The 22,082-nt window shown below is 43.0% G+C and overlaps 1 protein-coding gene across 6 annotated transcripts in view; it reads left to right on the top strand.

Annotated features, from left to right (window-relative positions):
• Window positions 1-22,082, top strand: part of ELMO1 (engulfment and cell motility 1) — a 521,109-nt gene that overhangs the window by 100,648 nt on the left and 398,379 nt on the right. The gene's annotated exons all lie outside the window — the stretch shown is intronic.

Raw genomic sequence — 22,082 nt, 5'->3', positions numbered from 1 at the left:
AATAAAATCTTAAAAAAAAAAAAAAAAGAAAGACTCAGTCTTGCATCCCAGCCAATTGTAATTAGTGTAAAATGCGCTGTGTGTTTAGTGTATTGTCTGGCATGTAATAAATACTCCATAAATATTTACTGAATGAAAAAATATCCAGAAGATGTTTTAAATGGCCTTAAAGGGCAACCTTTAGCTTGGATCTTGACAATCTTTTGATGTGGCTTTGATTGGATTTGGTTACAGGTTATCTCAGGAAGGTTACTTATGTCATTCCAGAGCAAATGATTTAAGGGGGGAAAAAAAAGGTTGAGACTTAATGTACACTTTGGGTTTCATAAAGCAAATATTGTAGGATTCTAGATGGCTTTCAACATTTTCAAAATTAGGGTACCATGGCAACTCCACTTTTTATTTATGCTCTCAATACTATTTTATGATTATGATCTATACTTTCTTGCCCCCAGTCAGATTCTATTATCTGGCTGAAGAATACTGCAAGAGTTGTATGCCATTGTGTAGATCCAAAGACTCATTAAAATAAATTATAAAGGTCGAATCAGAATTAGTTGGGCTTGAGTGTGAATGTAAGAAAGGGTAAAATTTTAGGATTGTCATCAAAAAAGGTATCATCAGTCCCACTCATCATTGTCATTTTAACTGCTCTCTGAGGTAGTTTTTGTGAGGCTCTAGAAGCAACCCGTGCAGATATAGAAGCCCGTATCGGTAGTTTTATCTGCGTTTGTGTCAGGTAACAGATGTTTGTCCTTTCTCATGTGCTGTTTGAGAGAGGATATGAGTTGAATTTTAAAATATGTCTGGGACTACTTGGTGCACACTCAGTATACTTTGGATTAGGTTTGGCTACAACTGAGAGAACCAATGACTTCAAAGAGAAGTTGGCCTCTCATACCCACATGGGCAGTCCTGGGCTGGCATGATGTTCCAGGTCATGGACCCAGGCCCCTTCTGTGTTGTTGCTTTGCCTTCTCCATCTGTGTGGCTGAGGACAGTTGCTTGGGTTTCACCTGGGAGCTCCCTGGAAATGCAGAGTCTCAGACCCCACCCCAGACCTGACCCAGAATCTGCGTGTTAGCTAGATCCCCAGGGAACTCCCGTGTGTAGTTAAGTTTGAGAAGTGCTGAGCTGGATACCTGGTGCCCAAGTCTGAGTCTTATCAGAATCACCTGGGGCACTTGTTTAAATGTTCTTGGGGACCCTCTGCCAAGAGATGCTAAATCAGTGGTTTAGTAAATTTCTTCCTTTTTGTTCTTCCTTTTCGTCTGGGAACCTCTGCTGTAAGACAGCAGCTCCTGATAGACATTCCTAGGGGTTTGTGGAGTCTGTGTCCTGTTCTTGCCTTCTTGTTTTTTGGTGTGTGTGTATCTTGATACTTTTTAAAAATTATCTTTTATATTTTAGAACAATTTTAGATGTACAGAAAAATTGCAAGGATTATACTGAGAGTTTCCATATACCCTTCACTCAGTTTTCCCTAATGTTAACATCTTAATGTAACTGGTACATTTCCCCAAACTAAGCACTTAACAATGGCACATGACCGGTAACCAAATTTCAAACTTTGTTTGGATGTCAGCAGTTTTTCCGCTAATGTCCTTTTTTCTGTTCCAGGATCTAATCCAGGAATGCCCGCCTCACTGTAATATAGTTGTCATGGTTCCTTGGTCTCCTCCAGCCTTTGGTAGTTTCTCAGTCTTTCCTTGTTATTTCATGGCCTGCTAGTTTTAAGGAGTAACTTTATTTCAGTACAATTTCAAACAGAGAAATGGCAAAGAACTTCTGGCTACCTTTTATCCAGATTTTTAAATTTTTAGTGTTTTGCTTCATATGCTTTGTTGTTTTCTCTGTTTTCTTTCTTTTTAATACATATCTTTTTTTCTGAACCATCTGAGGGTGATTTAAAGGCATCACCTTTCTTTACCCCTAAATCCTCAGTGTGTCTTTCCTAAGAACAAAATCATTCTCTTACATAACCATTATCTCCTTATAAAAGCCAGGAAATTGAACATTAGTTCAAAACTATCATCTAACTCCAAGTCCATAGTCCATATTCAAGATTCATCACTTGTCCCAATAAAGTCCTTTATAGGTGTTTCCCCAGTCCGATATCTCTCTGAGATCATTTATTATTACATTTATCGTCCTGTCCCTCTGGTCTTCATTGATCTGGAAATGTTTCCTTAGGCTTTCTTTATCTTTTGTGAGCTTGATAATATTGTAGAGTACAGGACAGTTTTGTGGAATGTCCTTCGGTTTGGGTTTCTCTGGTGTTTTTCCCCCAGGTTTTGCATTTTGGGGGAAATGCTGGAGAGATGATGTGTGTCCTTCTTGGGGCCTTGTATCAGGAGGTACATGATGGTTCCTTGTGTCATTCTTGGTGATGATTCTGGTTTTACAAATGCAGATATTCAGGTTCATGGAAGTTAAGTGATTTGCCAGTCCATGGAGACCAGGACAGAAACCCAGGCCTCCCTTACTCTCAAGACTGAACTCTTAAACAGTTGGCTAAATTGTGGGCCTCCTGGCATTGCCTCACACAAAGAGTTAGAATCCCAGCCCTTGATGGCCCTGCAGCTGCTGAAGTTGGAGGGACAGCCTAGCAGCAGTGTTGGTGTCAGGTGGTGTTTCTTGATCACATCAGAAGTTGGCACAAGAATTAGAAACATATTTGCACATGCAGTAAGGACTTAAGCAATGATTGTCACTTGGGTTTTCTTCTAATCTTCTCCCATGTTCCGTGAGCGTCATATACCCTGCCTCTCTCCCGTGGCACATTACCTTTGTTCAGAAAGCTCTTTGTCCCCTTTTACCCTGGGTGCTGCTGTTTCACTCAAACGTTATTTCTGGAGGTTGGGCTAAGCATCGCTGTCTTGTGTTCTCCTAAAACTTCGAGTGTCCTTCCACTTGTCACCTTGTGTTATCACTGAGTGTTAACTTAAACCAGTGGTCTAACTCGATCTGGAGTGTGCCCAAGAATCACCCGGGGAGCTTGTGAAAAAGGCACAGTCGCAGCCCAGCTGCAGAGATGTTGATGCTGTTGGCCTGGGGTGGGGGCTTTTCATCTGCTTTGTGATGAGCACGCAGTGAGTTTGATGTGGGGACTCCCACACCTCCTGATCCAGGGGCTCATGAGAAATAGGAGTCTGTCAGTGGCCTCATCTTTGAGTGCTGTTTCTCTAGTGCCTGGAGACCTGTCTGTTCTTAATAAATGGATATTTAGTTAATGGATAACTGGGGGAGGGAGCTTCCTGGTGAGTGGGGATCATTTCTGCTCAGCCCTGCTCTAACCATGCCTGTTTGGTTCAAGGGGATGTCTGCATGGACTGGACTGGTTTGTCTTTTTTCTAAATTGTGAGGAGACATTTCTGTGTTTCCACTCAGCAGGAAAAGCCCCTAAGGGCTTTCTACAAGTGGCGCTTGTGCTGCCCAATGAGGCTGTCGGAGGAGGTGTAAGCTCTCCCGCTGGCAGCTTCTGCTTTGGCCTTCTCTGTCTGTTGCTGAGTTTTCACCCTCAGGCGCCACTTGAGGCTGCAGTGGGCGGTTGTGGGGGCACACTGAGCCTGAAAGGCTCCCACCCACTCTTCGGGTTATCTCATTGTTTTCTGTATGGCGTATTGCTCATTCAAGAGCGTGAAACCCTCACCACTCTGACAAGAGGCATCTGCTGAGAGCTAGTGTGGCCTAACGGATGCCCTCCAGGCTCCAGGACACTGAAACCTGGATGGGAGCCCTGGAGCCCCCATTTCTGTGAAAGCCTCACTTACCCCCTTTGAGCCTCAGTATTTACGTTTTGTTAAAGCTGACATCGTAATTTTCCACTTTCATGATTGTTGTGAAGATTAAAGGAAACGTGTGAAAAGAATAGGACATGACCTGGCTCAGAGTAATAGCTCCGTAAAGGCAGCCCTCATTGCTGCTAGCTTAAGCACGTTCTCATTCAATTAGAAAATGAGACGCGAGGCGCCTGGGTGGCTCAGTTGATTAAGCGTCTGACTTCAGCTTAGGTCGTGGTCTTGGGGTCCTGGGATCGAGCCTCCTGTCTGCTTCCCTGCTCAGTGGGTAGCTGGTTTCTCCCTCTCCCGTTGCTCCTCCCCCTGCTTGTGCTCTCTCTCAGGCTCTCTAATGAATGAATAAAATCTTAAAAAGAAAGAAAGAAAGAAAATGAAATGCCCTGGTTTTCCTTTTTACCTGCCCTTCATCATGAACAGTTCCCTCACTTTCTCCTTCTTTCTCTGCCTAATGTTTTTAATGTTTAGGAAGGAGAGACAACACAAGAGAAAGTAAGAAGCATCATCAAGCAGCAAGGGAGAAAGCTAACTGGACACGCAGCCAATTTGTATTGTGGAATATTCACTGGCTCCCTAGCACTCCTCTGCGATATTGTCTTCCATTCCTTTGCCACTCACCAGCATTATGGGCAGCAGCTGTGCTGTTCCTGCACATGCTCCTCAGGCCTCCAGTTGCTCCTGCTTCTGCCCTGCCCCCGCATGCCTTTCTTTCCGAGGAGTACACGGAGGACAGAAAGCCTCCACTCCTGTCTGTGCCTCACAGCTCCTCTGCTGATGCATTCGCACGCCTCCACGGAGCCTGTGATGCCTTTGTCTCCTGTCATGCTCTTCCCCACCCCCCCACTGCCAGCAGAGGCGGGAAGAGGTGGTCCTGCTTTTTTTCCCAGGGTGTTCAGTCTGCCCCAACCCCCGTCTCTTTGGCTGTTGTAAATTTTTCTCTTCTTACCTTGGAAGACCCTTCTCTCAACCTAGTAATTCTCTTGCTAGTGTGTGATTTATTTTTGCCTTTCCATTCCAAGTTGATTTAAATGTTGTCAGTATATGCCGCCCCTGTGTGGCGTCAGTAGCTACTTAATCTCAGGATGAGTAGTAACAACTTTCTCCTCCCCGGAGCTGCCTCTGACAGCCACAGTGTCTTCTGCTTTGCTAAATCAAGTGGTCTTCACTCTGCCTTGGCTCGCCTCACTCTGTTGGTCACACTTGGCAAAGCTGCTCATTCTTATCTTCTAGAAACACCCCCCTTCCTTCATTAAGCTGCGGTTCTGAGATTCTCCCACTTGAGTTTCCTTCATGATTCCACGTCTCTCCTTTTTTCTAAATCTGTCCCAACCTCAATGCTTAGCCCACTGGTCTGTGTTTACTACTGATCCTTTTGGTCTGGATTCCATGTTCTCTCTGGGCTTTAGGTATAACTTCTGTCCAAGGTAATACCAGCTCTGTCACCAGCCTGCCTGACTCGCGGGCCACCATTCTTCTCTGTTTGATGGATATGCTATTCTCTCTATAAACCTTCACGTGCCAACAGAACACAAGCAGGTGGTTGGTGAGACTGCCCAGACGTAAACCTGCAGGAAGGCGGTCTCGTGGGTGTTAACCAACTTTTAGAACTTGCATCATGTAGAAGATGGATGGATTAGCTGTGTCGCTTATAGCCCCAAATGTATCTACTCCATCCTGTCCATATAAGGAGATAGAGCCCACTTCTACTCAGGAAAAGCTAGCACAGGCCATCTGGGTGGGGGAGGGGTCTAGATCATCTCTATTATCTGTGCACCAGAAAGATACTCGGGAAGACTGTTAGGTCTCAGGTTCAGGCCCAGAAAGGATGATGGGGAGAGATACATGGTTTTCAACCTTAGCTGGATCCTTCTCAAGGATCCTTCTCAAATGCTTCAGGGGTGAGGGGTGTATGCAGTGTGCTTCCAGGCTCTCCACGTTCATTCCTGCAGCAGCAGCTTGTATTGACCTCTGTCATTTTTGGATGCTTTGGGGAAAGAGTTTGTTTGAAGAGAATATGCCACAATCGAAAAAAAAAAGAAAAGTCATGGAGATGATTCTTGAGTGATCCTGAGACTTGAGTCAGATTGTTTAGCTTGACTTCATGTCCCGTTCCATGATTTCCCTTCATATTATCCAGGGCTCAAGGGATCTGCAGGTGCTATGTGCAATTTTCAAGTACCATCTTGCTTTAGAGGAGCTGCCCCTTTAGAAGTGTGTCCCTGTGCCTTTATGCGCTTGTTCATCTCTTGCTGCTTCTTTCTAAGAGTAAACCTGCTTGGATTCCTCCTGCCCTTGTGTTCAGCTCTTCATTCCTTTAGATCCTGGCTTTGCGACGCACTGCCCAGAGCCTCCTTCCTACTCAAACCGTTTTTTGTGTGTTATCATGCAGTTGTTTCTCCATCCTTCTAATTTCTTATACCATTTCCTTTGCTTGTAGTATTTATTCAGTTAATATATTCTGCGCAGAATGTTACTTACATTTTTTTTTAACGTACCCATGTCTTTAGAAGTAGATTATATGCTCCTGGTGGTCAGCCTGTGTTTTATGTACATTTGTATGCTGTGATCCCTCACATTGATTTCTGTTTCTGTGTGGGTCTGCTTTAGGTTTGAACTATGAATGGTAAGGATGAGGGTAAAACATTGATACTCTCCATCCTCCAAACAGAAAAATTATAGTATTACCTACCCATATATGGTTTGGGATTTTATTTCCCTAAAAGAACCCTAGATGATGTGTTTTTAGGCAAGCATGTACAGAATGCCTTCCTGCATTTTCCCCTCAGCTAGCCTATTTCTGTAGTCTATTTAAGATGTAATCTAATATGTATAAATTGATTTACCCAAGACCTTCCTGAAGCTTGTTAATTGCAAAAAGTACGTTTACACCATTGTGCTTGACTTTGGAGTAATGACAGCAGCAGTAGTGATGATAGCATGGACCACGAGACCAGCACATACGATGTGCCAGGCAGTATGCTAAGTGCCTTGCATGGAGTATTTCATGCCCTTACTATAGCCCAACAAGGCAGACTGTAGACTCCCTAGTTTGTAATTTTTCACAAGTTCATTAATCTGCCTCAGGTCACACAGCTAGGAAGCTCCTGGTTTGAATCTAGCACCGCATGATGCTAAAACCCAGGCAATGTCTACTAAACCATAAATCTGTTGGATAGCTCTTTTTTTTAAATTTCATTTCAGCTTTTTCAAGGTATATTGACATATAAAATTATAAGATATTTAGAGTGTACATCACAATGATTTGATGTACAAATATACCCATCGAGTTAATTAACACATCCATCACTTCACATATTTATCTTTCTTGTGCGTGTGTGTATGTGTGTGTGTGTGTGTGTGAATGTTCAAGTTCTACTGTATTAGCAAATTTAAATTATACAAGACAGTGTCATCAGTTATAGTCCCCGTGTTATACATTAGGCCTTATTCATCTTATGGACGATAGTTTGTACTTTTTTACCAGCCTCGCCCTATTTCCTCCAGCCTCTCCCCTCCCAGCCTCTGGCAACCACTTTTCTATTCTCTGTTTCTGTAAGTGTGATTTTTAAAAAAAGTCCACATATAAGTGATACCGTGTGTAGTATTTGTCTTTGTCTGACTTCTTTCACTTGATGGGTAGTACTTTTTCAGATTCTCCATCTCATAACGCCCCCTCCCCAGTCGGCCCCACCGTTAACAGCAGCCTGATTTGAGCAGACACATACACCATTGCCAGTTTGCTTACTCCATCCACTCATGATGTGATTTCCAGGGACGCATTCTGTTCTGAAAGCAAAGATGGTATTTTTTTTTTTTTAAAGTAGGGAAGGGGCACCTGGGTGGCACAGCGGTTAAGCGTCTGCCTTCGGCTCAGGGCGTGATCCCGGTGTTGTGGGATCGGGCCCCACATCAGGCTCCTCCGCTATGAGCCTGCTTCTTCCTCTCCCACTCCCCCTGCTTGTGTTCCCTCTCTCTCTGGCTGTCTCTATCTCTGTCAAATAAATAAATAAAATCTTAAAAAAAAAAAAAAGTAGGGAAAATGTGGCAAGTGACCTGGGTTACCACAGAAGCAGCCCACCTGAAGCGAGACGTCCTTTTGAGCCAGACACTGCTTAGAGGCAGTTTGGGTTGGTGCTTACGAGCATGGACTGTGGGCAGATTCATAGGGACTCAAAGTCTGGGCTGTCACATAAGAGCTGTGTGACTGGGGACAAGCCTCCTGCTTTGTAAGGAAGAATTGGCAATATTCATACATCCTTCCTGGCATTGTGGGGATTCAGTGAGATAATCACTCAACACTCTGCTTAATAATGGTAACCATTAGGAGTCAATTATGAATTTTTCAGAGTGGTACATAGAAGAGAACAAGCTTTTTGTGTTTCGGGTAAGATTGGAACCAATAATACAAATGTCCCCGTAAGTGCATTAGAGCCACTTCTGTAGCCTGAAAACCCATAATTCCCTTGACATTTAAATATTGACAGCCTGGTGAACTAAAATGACAGCTGAGCTCTAAATAAGAAATTTTGAATTCAGAGCTTTCCAGATCACATAGCACACAGAATACACAATAGGAATGTACTTAATACCACTGAACCGTGCATTTAAAAGTGGTTAAAAATGGAAATTTTGTGTTATATGTAGCTTCCCACAATAAACAGTTTCAAAATTCCAGAGTATCAGGAAAATGAGACTGAATTTCTGGAATGGGAGGTTCCAACCTTGCATGGCAAAAATTAAAAGTCATGTGATTTTCCTAGACTGTTCTTTCCTGAGCAGTTGGATTATATCAGGATTCCTCAGCCTCAGCACCACTGACATTTTGGACTGGATGATTCTTAGATGTGAGGGCCATCCCGTGCATTGTAGGATTTAAGCAGTATCCTGGCCTTACCCAATAGGTGCCAGTAACATTCCCTCCCCCACTTAAAGCCGCCAAAAATGTCTCTAGACATTGCCAAATGTCCCCTGGGCAATAGACAAATTTCTCTCTTGCGGATGGACTAAATCAGCGGTTCCCAAGCTTGGTTCTGCGTTGAAATTGGGTATGAAACATATTGAACATACGGAGAGGATTATTTGTAGGTACAGTTGGAGGCCCAGGGATTCCTGTTTTTATCCAGCTCCCCAGTGATGCTGGTGCTCTGGGACCCAGATTTGCAAATCACCGTTGTGAGGCCTTCTAGATTTCTAATGCTCTGTGCTGGCGACCCCTCTGGTTCCCATAGTAGCCTTCAGCAAGTGCCTCATGCCTTCATCAGTAAAATGGTCCTGCTAATTCCTCGCTCTCCTTGCTCTCAGAGTGTACGAACACCACCTGCAAGAGCTCCTTTTGTTCCACGTACCACAGATGCGCCAAAGCCTGTGTGCTGCTGTGCTAGTGCTTTTTGTGATGTCATAATAAGGTAGAATGACACTGTGACAGGAATAGTCATCCCTCATCTGAGTTTTGCACTTGTTGGCTTCGGCATCATAGCAGTTATTTCTTAAACTTCCTTTAAAATAAAGTGACTGGGCTACTTCCCTTTCTGGTTTTAGCTCTTTCTCTCTGCGTGACAGAGTCTGTCTAACCTCATAAAATAGAGTTTGCCATGCTTTGGAAGAGAAAGACAGCAGACATATTTCTTCCCTCAACCAAGAGCTCAGTTTAATTGAGCAAGAAGAATTCTAGCATTCTGCTTTTCCTTCTGAAAATGAATTGCAGATTTTAGATTGCTTTCTAGGTAGATTTCAGCAGGGAAATCTTTTTACAAGGGGGTGGCTGTGGTGAGAGGAACGTGCCTTTCCTTGTTCCCACTGTGCATTCTAAATGTATTATTACATTTTGTTAATCTACTTTATAAAGATTTACTTTTGTCCTTCCATCAAAGCCATCCATAGTCAAAAGACAACCAAATGCCTTTTTAGATAAGATATATCCATTTTCAAAATGATTGTGGGGGTGCCTGGATGGCTTAGTGCTTAAGTGTCTGACTCCCCCCCCTTTTTTTTTTTTAGAGATTTTATTTATTTATTTGAAAGAAAGAGAGAGAGAGGGTGAGCACGCACAAGGAGGGGGAGGAGCAGAGGGAGAAGCAGACTCTCCACTTAGCAGGGAGCCCGATAGTGGGGGAGCCCTCGATCCCAGGACCCCAGGATCACTACCTGAGCCAGAGGCAGATGCTTAACTGACTGAGCCACCCAGGTGCTCCAAGTGTCCGGCTCTTGATTTGGGCTCAGCTAGAGATCTCAGGGTCACCAGATCAAGCCCCACCTCGGTCCCACCACAGGCTGCGCTGGGCATGGAGCCAACTTGATGTTCTCTCCCTCTCTCTTTCTCCATTTGCCCCTCCCCCCTCTAAAACAAACAAAGGAAAAACCCCCAAAACCAAAATGGTTGTGGATGGGTCATTACTCTGAGACAAGTTTGTGGTGATCTGTTTGGATTTATCAGCCTCATCACCATAGGGTGCTGGTCATTTCTGGCTCACTTCTTTCTTGACCTCCTGACCCATATAAACAACTGCCCATCAGCCCATTAGCCTTGCTCATCTATATGTCCCTTGTTCCACAAACTCAATATATTCAAAAGTGTCCTTATTGCCCCTTCTCCAAAACCTGTGTAGTTTTGCTTCAGAATCTTCATGTTTTCCTCATCCCAGTGATAGATGCGAATATACACCCATTTTGCTGAAGCTGAAACCATATGTCCTCCTAGGCTCTACTATCTCCCTTAGCTTTTCTGTCTGATCAGTTACCTCCAAGAACTTGCCCGCCTCTGGTCCCTCTTCATCGCATTTGCTGCTTCTGCTCTGGTTGGCCCTGTTCTCTCTGGGCTGTGTGGAGGAACGGAGAGAGAAACAAGGGAGAGCTTAAGCATAAGTGTGACACATATCACCCAAAGGGCAAAACTTTAAAAGAGAGAGGACAATGTCTACACAAGCAGGAGATTATGAGCACAAAGTAGGCAGATAAAAATTGAGGAATATATGAATATGGGAAAGAAACAATTAGAAATCTTAGAAATGGAAAATATATACACGGTAAGTGAAATACAAAAAAAAAACCCTACAAAAGATAAATAAAAACAATAAAATGCATAGACAAAGTAACCCTAGAGTAGATTTGGCTAAAGAGAGAATTGATAACTTGGAGGATGAAAATGAGGAATTTATCCAGAACATAGCCCAAAAGATGAAAGAATGAAAAATATGAATGCGAAGTTGTCTTAAAAGGGTACATTAAGAGATTTTGGCTTATGTCTAATTGGCAGTCCTACTAATAAAGAATGGAATGAATGGTGGAGAGGCAATATTTGAGGAGATCTTGGCTAATGTCTTGCCTTTGTGGAATTGAAGAGAAATTCCACAGTGGGAGAGAACTGGGGCTCTGAATTTGTCTGGTTGGATGAGTAAAGGCTCTGCTGTGTGGAGCTGTATGGACTTAGTACTTTGTCCAAGAGCCACAGGAGAAGGAAAGGTTTATAAGCAGGAGATCGACATGGTACGATTTATACTTTTAGAAGATTTCTCTGTTGAAATCCACTTAGAAAGCAGCCTAAAATCTGCAATTCATTTTCAAAAGGAAAAGCAGAATGTTAGAGTTCATTTTTGCTCAGTTAAACTGAAATCTCAGCTAAGGGGAGAAATATGTTTGCTGTCTTTTTCTTTTTGTTTTGTGAGAGAGAAAATGAAATAAGAGAGATTAATTAGGCAGTCCTCGCAATAGTCCAGGCAAGAAATGATATCCTGTGGCTTAGGGTAGTGATGAGAGACAGAAAGAAGTGAAACGTATGTCTCATCAAGATGTATAAGAAGATTAAATTAACAGGAAATTAATGATTAATTATATGAGGGAGGGGCGGGAGGGAGACGGAAATGTTGATGATTTCAAGATTTCTTGTGAATAGCTGGCAAATGGTTGTGGCAACTATCACGACAGAAAACACTAGTGGAGGGGTATTTAGATGGACTCAAAGTCCAGAGCCTCTCAGATGGGTTCAGGAGAATAAGGCAGGTGTCTATATAACTGTACCTCCTTTCAGATTTTCTTTGGGTTTCAGTACACTTGGCCAATTTGTCCACCTGTGTGTTCGCTCAGCTTTCAGGGCAATCACCTATCATTAGAAAATGCACATTTGATTATGTCACTTTCCTGCTTAAAAACTCATGATGGGTCCAAATCATCAAGAGTTGTTTACAGGATTTAGACATCTTTCGCTTCTGGCTTTCTTCTTTGTTCCCTCTCTCCCATTCATGCATATGACATTGTCAGCTTCTCCATTTCCCACACGAACATCCATTTAGCCATGACTTTGCATTCACTATACCCTCAACGAAAAGTGCTCTGAGCATCTATTTTTAATTGCTTCTCTGTTCCCATGGGCAGAATAAAGAAGAAGGTTTAGAGAGTCACCTGTGAGATTGACTTGGTGGGGCTGACAGATAATCGGAAGGGCAGGGAAGCTGTAATGTTGACTGCAAGCTTATTTTCTGGCTAACTAGAAGAAGATGAGTAAAAGTTGAAAATTGAGAAGGAGAGTTTTGGGGTAAGGTTTGAGTTCAAGATTATGGAGAGATAGACACTCAAGTTAAAATGGCTGAGACAGAACGGGACTATAGGCAAGTGAGGGCTGGAGGTGTGGATTTGAGGTTAAGGTGAGAAGGGGACCCAAGTACGGAGAATTCTTCTACTGGTTATCAAAAGTCTCAGTGTTGGGGCTCAGTTGGTTGGGCGTCTGACTCTTGGTTTCAGCTCTGGTTGTGATCTTATGGGCTATGAGATCGAGCCCTGCACTGGGCTCTGCCCTCAGCAGAGAGTCTGCTTGAGATTCTCTTCCTTTGCCCTTTTCCCCAGTCGTGCATACATGCATGCATGCTCTCTTTCTCCAATAAATAAATAAATCCTTAAAAAAAATGGCTTAGTGTCGGGGCACGTGGGTGGTTCAGTTGGTTAACCAACTGCCTTTGGCTCAGGTCATGATCTCAGGGTCCTACGCTCAAGCTCTGTGGGGGAAATTGCTTCTCCCACTCCCTCTGCCCCTCTCCCCTGCTCATGCTCTCTCTCTCTTTCTCTTTCAAACAAATAAATAAAAAATTTTTTTAAAAGTTCAGTGTTACCTTAGGATTTCATCATAATTTATGTGGATAATGCCTAATGCAGGGTCATCTACTATTCTCATGGTAGTGCTAAAACATCGTGCCTTTAATCATATTTATCATGAACTCACTATGTGCCAGTCTGTCCATAATTCCAGCACCCTTCCCGTTGGGTGTTAACTTTGGGCACTTGGGCTTGTTCACAGTGACCAAGACACCAGATGTGGGCTGGAGTTAAAGAGCAAGGCTTCTGGAATTATATAGGTCTAGGTTCAAATTCTGGCTTTGTTCCATATACTTTGAAGCTTTGAGCAGCTACTTAATATCTCAAGATCCTCATACAGTTTTCTGTTTTGTAAAATAGACTTAGTAATACCATCCTGTAGGAGAAATATGGTAGTCGCTCAATAAGTCGCTACTACTATTATCATTAATTATTATCATTAATATCAGAAAGGCTGGCCAAATGATGATAGATAATAAAAGTCTGAGTTGGTGATATGTCAAAGGTAGTAGGGTTTTAGAAAGTGTGTGAGGTCGTGGCCCTTGTTTGCATATTCCAGATAGTTCCAGAAGAGCCTGTTTTATTATTCAAGGCTATAGTTTAGCCTTAGATTGTCATTGTCCCATTCTTGGGACCTGTATTTGAGAATTGGAAGCCCATGTCCTTCACTGCTTGCTGGCAGATGTCTTAGCACATCCATTACTATTCAAGAAAGAAGGACGAATTGGCATTAGTGCATCCACTCATGAAGAAGTAAATCCACTACATAGTGAAGAGAGTCAAGAAGTAAAAGGGGGGGGAACTGGAAAAGTAAACTCACTTCTTAAAACTCCCTTTACCACCAGTTCCTCTCAGTGTGCTTTTGACTGCTGTCTTATATCCAATCTCAGTTTCTTTGCAGTTGATAAGCCTTTATAATCCTGTGTTTAAATTGAACCTGAACCTTACTTTACCTTCAGAGCTTTATCTGGCTTTCTTGTATCTCACCAGGTCTGATAATACCCTATCCATTGGGGTTGACAGTCATTTCTGTTTATGCTATTGAGCCTGCCTGCCTTTTAAATTTTATTTATTTATTTATTTATTTATTTATTAAGATTTTATTTATTTATTTGACAGAGAGGGAGAGTGAGAATGAACACAAGCAGGGGGAGTGGCAGAGAGAGAGGGAGAAGCAGGATCCCCTCTGAGTCTGATACAGGACTCGGTTCCAGGAACCCAGGATCAAGGCCTGAGCTAAAGGCGGATGCTTAACTGACTGAGCCACCCAGGCACCCCTGCCTTTTAGATTTTAAACCACGCACATAAATACTGTTCACTTCCACAAATGAACTTGACACCATTAGTCTATTTCACGTGAGTGAAGATAGGCAGACCGTAAGGCCTGGCTTGGTTTGAGTGTGAAGCCTTCATTTTCACATAGAGAACACTTGGTTGCAAGTGTGTGGTGGAGTAAAATGGCGTGCCAGCCTGTGGAGAGTCATCTGGGCATACTTCTTGGAGAGGACAGATATTAAGGAAGGTCGAGAAGGATATGAGAATTAAGAAATTGTTGCTCCCTGAGATATTGAAATTTGGGGAAAAAATTGTTTCTTGTATCTCCAGCAACGTTGATATCAGGACAATATAAAATAGTCCAGGACTACGAAGGAGAATCACGGAAGATAACTGATATGAGTAGTGCTTCATTTTTGCATTGTTCATTTTTGTATTTTTGTCACTTTCTAAAATTTCAGTTTCTCTTACAATCAAAGAGAAATACAGGGTCTGCTGAGAAGTATATCAGAATATCTAAGAGAGAAAGGTTTTATCACTTGTCTTTAACCCACTAACACGAGTGCCAATGATTTATGTCTTTGCTCATCCATGAAGTCCAGTGATTTTTGTGACACAAAGTTTGTACTTTATATGGCTAAAATGTATCATTTAATTAGTTTCATGAAGCTTGAAACAAGTCATTATAAGGAAACCATTTTTGAAACGAATCCTTATTTGTCAAGGAAAAGGTGGCATAGTCTGTCATCTTCCAGTTTTTAAAATTACCATGATACACAGGGTTTTACTACTCTGGAGATGTCGTTGTGAGCCCCTTTGTCACTTCTGACAATTCCTGCAATCTTGTGTCAGTGAGTCACATTGAAACTGTTGTCAAAATACCTGCTTTCCAAGAACCAGCTAAATTTTCCCCAGAAATGTGTGGTTTTTGTCATTCTTCCGTAGATTATTTAGGCTGCTATTAGGAAAACAGAGGAAGCGCACCCCTCGGAGTGTATCAGATTCCTCCTTGCTAAAGGTATATGGCTCCGAAGCATGGAGAGTCCTTATAGGGCTCATGGCGGGGGGGAGATAGAGCTGTTCTAAATGACAGGTGTCATTGACACAATGTCAGGAAGCACCTCCGGGAATGAGGCTGGTTATTGTACATTAAAGTTTCTCCAAATCCTATTGTAGGCTAAGTCGTAGTTAACATGCGTTTTCCTTCTCAGAGGTGTCCTGACGTTTGGAAGCTGGGTTTCTTTTCTTCCTGGGCCAACATTACTCATAACTGCTGTGCAGAATATGTTCAATGAATTTCCATTTATAAAAGCAAAGTAGAATCCCAAGTGCTGTGCTGTATCGCCTCAAAGTGTCAGAATAAAGCATCTGTCACATTCTTTTAAAGCACTGGAGAAAAGCTTTTTAATAGTCTAGGACCAAAAAACTTTTAAGTCTTTGTGGAAAACAGTTTTGCAATGAAAGGACTGTAAGGCGATGGCCATATGGAAGGGCCGATGCATGGCAGGGATCGGGGATTGCTTCTGCTTCCCTCTTGCTCCGTTCCGTCTTTAGCTCCTGCCTGAGTTTCAGCGGCAGTCAGAAAGGGACCAGAAGAAAGGGAAAGAAGCTAAAAGTCTGAAAAAAGAAGATGTGTTCTTAATCAAACAGTATGCATTAATTGCATGCCGTGCGGGGATCGAGCAGCCACTTGCCTGGGAGGTGACCGCAGGTGTCTCCGAGGTGGTCTCTGCCTCCAAAGCAAGTATGATCAAGTGGGCAGACGAAATGAAAATGAGCCGAAGGAAGAAGAGCAGGAGGCGATGAGAGCCAAAGGCAGCAACGGGGCTGGAGTCACTCAAAGAAGAAAGAGGAATTGGGTATTCATCCATGTATTTATGTAATCAACTTTTTAAAAAAGTACCTGCAAAGTGTCCCAGTGGTATATGAGAATTGAAAGAACCTACTCATTGGTACCTCATGCAGAGCCGTACTCTGTCCTAGGTGCTGTCTCAGAGGTTTTATTTATGCCATCTCAGGTCAGACTCATGACACTGTAGTGTGCGAAGGACTGTGTTTATTTTCAGAAAAGAAGATGGAAGCACGGAGGGAAGTTGTAAACCTAAGGTTACAAAACCTGGAGCTGCAGAAGTTTGGGGGTTCAAGCCCAGGAAGTCATTTTCTAAAGTTGTTCGAGAGCTCAGAGTTAAGGGAAGATTTCCAAAAGCGGGGAGTAGATAAAAATTCAGCATTCTAAGTAGTTTTCTGATGTCCATTAACTTAATGTCATCACAGAAGCATTTCCCCCCCCTTGGGTCATTAAAAACATTCTAAATGAATGCTGTTTCAATGAAGCCAGGCTTTCTTTCTGGGGGTTGTCCATTTTAGGACAAGTGTGTGCCTGAGAAGTGACTGTCAGGGGCAAGAACTGCAGCCCACCATCTGCAAGTGCTCACAGGCACGTGGTCATATCGGCTGGGGGTGCTGCCCGCCTCCACAGGCCGGTGTCAAGGCTGCAGCGTGGACACCAACAGGCTTGAGACCCCCGAGGTGAGCCTTTGGGCTCATCAGTCGCCAGGCCTTGACCAAAGGACAGGAATAGGCGGTTAAATAGGAAGTGTGCTCCTCAGAGGCATGTCAGGGAGGGGAGGCGGCTGCAGCAAACCGGTGGGGCTGTCTCCGGGAAGGAGCCTGGAGGCAGCTGGACTCTGCACCCTCTGCACCCGCGCCCCCCCCCCCGCCCAAAATAAACAAGTAGGGATTCCCAAGGATGTTTCTTCTCGGGTTCTCTGATGCCTTACAGGAACCATGTGGTTTGGGTGGGAGAACCAATTTTTTAAGAGATAAAAGGGAGCCAAGAGGAAGATCTGGTTTAGTAAGGAAGATGAAGTGTTAACCCTGAAGGGATGACGGGACCCACGTGGACCCACGAGAGGGGTTATTGGAAATGCTGGAGCTGACCTTAGAAGCAGGGTCAGAGTGAGAGGTGTGGATTCAGGAATTTATGATACTGGCATTTCATTAAAAGCAAGGGAGAATAATAAAAAGGAAAGCAAAGGACCAACACCCACTTTAAGGACCAGAGAGAAGAGAATGTTGCCAGAGACAGAGATTAAAAATGAATTGTTAGGGAATTTGGCCATTCTTAAAAATCTAGCTGATTTTATTAAAAGTAGATCAACAAATCTTTTTGTATGGGAAATTTGCTTTCTGGACTTACTGTCTTGGGCAAATTAAGCTAAATAAAGGAATTCTTTTGGAGAATAAGAGTTAAAAGTAAAAGGGAGGAATAAATCTTAAAAAACAAAGCTACTCCTTGAATATAACTGTTGGCACATCGTACTTTGCCAATAGGATTCATATGGAAATGCATACTTTGTTTGACAAATAAAAATATTTCTGCCAACATTAAGATTTTCCCGGAATAATATAAAATGAAGAAATACTTTCGTATGCTGCAAGATGACCTCACCATTGCTAGGGAAGGAGGGTAAAAGAACGTGGTGGTCTGAGGACATCCCTGATTCCCTGCATGTTGAAATCTGATAACTGACCCTCCAGGTTATCCTTAAAAAAATTCCTGCTCTTACCATCTCAGTTCACTGCTGAGGCCAAGAAGATAGTTTTGTTTTTTTTTTTTAAGATTTTATTTATTTATTCGACAGAGATAGAGATAGCCAGCGAGAGAGGAGACACAAGCAGGGGGAGTGGGAGAGGAAGAAGCAGGCTCATAGTGGAGGAGCCTGATGTGGGGCTCGATCCCACAATGCCGGGATCACGCCCTGAGCCGAAGGCAGACGCTTAACCGCTGTGCCACCCAGGCGCCCCAAGAAGATAGTTTTGACCTTCAAAACAGAACGCTTAAGGAATTTACAGTTTTTTAAAAATAATTTTAAGTAGGCTCCACACCCAGCGTGGGGCTCAAATTCACGACCCTGAGATTGAGAGTCGCACGCCCTACTGACAGAGCCAGGCAGGTGTCCCAGTTATGATTTCTTTTAATTATGAAAACATACTCAGCTAGTTAAAATAATTTTGTTTCAATATTCTAAATCCAGATATATTCAGAGTGTAGAATTTTATTTCTAGTTCTTTTAGGTTTTTGAAATCACAGAAAGAAGAATCAGTTTTCAGCCTTTTAGACCACATTTTCTTTTCTCCTGAGCCTTTTCTCTCAATGAGGTGAAAGACAGATTATTCATCGGGTCTACTGAAAGCTATCAAGATGTCACCCTACTCTCAAGTCTTAGCCATCTGGGCAGACAGGCAGAAACCTCTTATGTCGCCTGAGCAAATGTTAAGTAAAACACGGGCAGAGCCAGTGTTTGGCTTGGAATTTAAGTCAGGCAGAGAGCTCCTGTCAGACTGAGGGCTGTATATAGGAAGTGAGAAAAGCAGTGTCATCAGACTAGCATGTTCTGCTTGGAGCATCTTGTTCAGTCCTGTGTATAGTCATGCTGCTCATCTGTGTGACCTTGCTAAGGGATGGTGACAGTCATTTGACTGGTATCTGTTTTATCACCTGTTGAATTGCGCTTGTCAGCAGCTAGCTTGCTCAGTGCTCTTCCAAGCCGTCTATCACATAACTCCTTCTAGCATTGTCTGTGCAGGGAGTAGTGACAGCCTTCACGTGTCTAACCACTTATGGCCAGCAGCTGCTTAGAGCCACCCAGGGTAGTTTACATGGTAGGAAGGGGGATGTGTGCTAATAAATCCAGGCTATTCTTCAGAATAGTTTGCTTTATGTTCAACACTTTTTTTTTTTTTTTGGTTTGTTTTTAACAGAAAGTGAATGTGTGGATTTTCCATTAAATAGAAATGTACTGAGTCTCCTTTTAGATTCTATTAGCCCCTGTATACTGTGGTAACTAGTACTGAAGGCTGGAGATTAAATAGATGAATTAAGATTTCTTGTTCTCAAGGGACAAGAAGATAAGACAGATACAAAGTTTTCAGGAGTGATTAATGTGCTAAGTACATAGAGGGAGTGATCTCTGTGTGGTTGGGGAGATAATGGACATCTGCTTGAAGGAGGTGGCTTTGACATGGATATTAGGGATAGTAAGAGTTCATTGTTAGAGCTGAAACAGAAAGAAGGAGAGGGACATTTCCTCAAATGGTGTAAGGTGAAAGTATGGAAGTGGGATTTTTTTTGTTTTTGTTTTTTGGTGAATCAGAATCCAGAAACATGGGCAACATCTACAACATTAGTAGAAAGTTTGACTGCTTGAGCCCAGATCATGGAAGGCCTCAGATGACAAGTTAATGGAGGGACTTATACCATATAGGTAATGGTCACTGGGGATCTGTGGAGGAAATTAGTGCAACAAGAGTGACCTGAGCAAAGTTTGTAGGGAAAGTCTGATTTTGTCTGGTTATGGTCCCTGTAGGGGTTGGAGAGCAAGAAACTGGAGATGCAGAGACTTATTTGGAAGGATCTAGTGATGGGGTCCTGAGAACTCTTAATAAAGGTGGTGGTAAGGTCTGGAAAGGATAAAGTGGAGAGAGGTTGTGGAGGAAATAATGATGAAACTCAGTGTAAAGTAGTATATCACAAAATAGGGTAAAGAAAAGGGAAAGGCAAAGATGAATTCTCTAGAAATATATGTGGGAAAAAAAACTGCCCGAAGTAGGCAAGTCTAGTGTCGGAAGTCATGGAAGATAGGAATGAGAGTCTGATGTGCCGGTGAAACATTTGACTGAAAATTTGTGGTGAGTGGTTAGTAATAAAGAGCTGGCACTCAGGAATGGTGCTGGGACTTGGGAGGCAGAGTTAGAGGTGACGACACTGGGGGAATGTTTGTCTGATAGCAGTAGTTGGGACGAGGAATGTCTGTATTTTAGAAGAGTAGTTAGGAGGTGAGAAGTCATGTGAAAATGCTATAGAGCCTTGTAACTAAGTTGACCTGTAGAGTGAAGGAATGAGGGCTAACGATGTTCCCAAGCAGGAGTGGTGCCCTGAGAGCAAGGCGTCATGGTGGGGGTGGGGGAGCTTTGGAGCCAGGCTATTGTTGGGGCAGATTCGTGGGTGAGCGTGATGGTTTTTGTTTGTGTCTTCAGTAAGATGCCTACAGGAGAGTCAAATGCTATATCTAGCAAGCTGTCAGGGATTTGCAAGAGAGTATTTGGGGCCTGAACTATATATATGCTCAGGGCAGTTGAAGTGAATGAGGAACTGACCGATTAGGTAAAAGCGGAAGAGACAAGCACAGAAATTTGGTGTTAGGTAGCTGGAGGCAAAACAGAAACAATGAAGGCTCTCTTGGATTTTATTGAGGGTTTATTGTTTAAAATGCTAGGAAACTGAAGGAAATACTATAGGAGCTCTGGAAATAGTGTTTCAAAAAGAAGGTAGTGGTAATAGTGTCCAATACGGTGGCCTAATTGAGGGAGTTGAGGATTGGAAGGTCATTGCAACTAGCTTTGGGTTTAAGGGCTAATGCTTCTTTGGAACAGCAAGAAGAATGGAGGGGGCAGTGTGGGAAGCGGGTCCTGGAGCCAGCCCCCATCCTCACATAACGTTCAATTTAAGTGGCAAAGTCTGCATGATGGGTGCATTATGTTCAGTTAACTGTGATTCCTTTTTTTCATTGGTAGCTTAGAGCTTTTCTGTAATCTTTGTTAAATTTCTGAGTTCCCCTGTGGTCTGTACTGCTTTCATATATTCGACTGAAGTATATTCTAAATATAATAGTACCCCATAGACTGCTGTCTTTTCAGATTTGGTTCCAAATCTATGAATCAGACCTGAATGAAAAATCTAAGAAATTCCTCTCTGATACCTCAGTGAGAAAGTCTAATTCTGGGAGCTGTTGTTTTAGATGTGTTCTCTTACGTCAGCAGCAATGCTTTCTTGGTCTGATCTGTTGTTGTGGTATAACTTAAGGCTGACACCCAGCCCTGTGATTTAGATTTCAGTTATGAGGGGGCAAAAAGTAAGAGGAGGGGGCTTCCTGAAATACAATAGCCTGGAGAAGTCTCTGGCAGTTGGAAGTGCAAAGTCATCTTCTGGGCAGAGTTTTGTTCCCAAATTCCTTTGTTATCCGGTTGTGAGAAACCTTTGCCCCTTCACTCACTGCTAAAGCCATCAACAGTGGACAAGTTCTTATGAAGCCCTTGGCTTGTACAACATGTGAGTTTATTGTAAAACCCAATCTCCATTTCTCATCTCATGCTAAAGGAGACCAGCTCAGGATGTCGGGATACCCAGGTACCTTTCCACTCCTCAGTGATTCTATGTGCCCTTTCTTCCCACTGGGTTTTTAGTCAGCCATTCTTTTGATCACATGGGGGTGGACTCAGTCACAGAGGCCAGACCTCTGGTGGCAGGGTGTTCACTGGAGGAATACTGAGGACCAAGCTTTTAGCTGGGGCTGGAGGCCCTTAGAAAGGACTGTGAACAGTGTTCAGAATTCACCAACAGGGCAGATATAGTAGCATCTTGGCCAAAGGCAAGGATGTAAGGAGAAAATGGAACTTATTCTGTGATGTGAGAAGGTAAGAAGCCAGAACTCTCACCTTTTTTTGAATTTTTTTGCTCATTCAATTAATTCTCATTTAATTTAATTCTTATAGCAGCCCTGAGGAGTGGATGGGTCCTGTGCCCATTTTACAAATAAATTGGTTGATGTTCAGCAAATTAAGGAAATTGTAGATTACACGGCTGACAAGTTAACAGAACTAGGATTTGAATCGGTTGTACTTGATTCAGAATTTCTTTCCCCATACCATATTGCTCTTCAAAGGGACAAAAGCAGAACATGTTTATATGTAGACAGCTTTTTGTATGTTTGTATCTGAAAATCCAAGACCATGTGTTGTATTTCTTTGATTTTTCTTCCCCCTTAGTTTCTTGTCTGTGATTTGTCCTTTCGGTTGACACACTACCGCCCACCCCAGGGGACAGACAGGGTCTGTTTGCATCCAAAGTAGAGAAGTTTCAACATCTCT

This window comes from Ailuropoda melanoleuca, chromosome 1 (genome assembly GCF_002007445.2).
Source record: "Ailuropoda melanoleuca isolate Jingjing chromosome 1, ASM200744v2, whole genome shotgun sequence".
In the NCBI taxonomy this organism is placed as follows: domain Eukaryota; kingdom Metazoa; phylum Chordata; class Mammalia; order Carnivora; family Ursidae; genus Ailuropoda; species Ailuropoda melanoleuca.
This window is presented reverse-complemented; position numbering and strand designations above follow the sequence as displayed.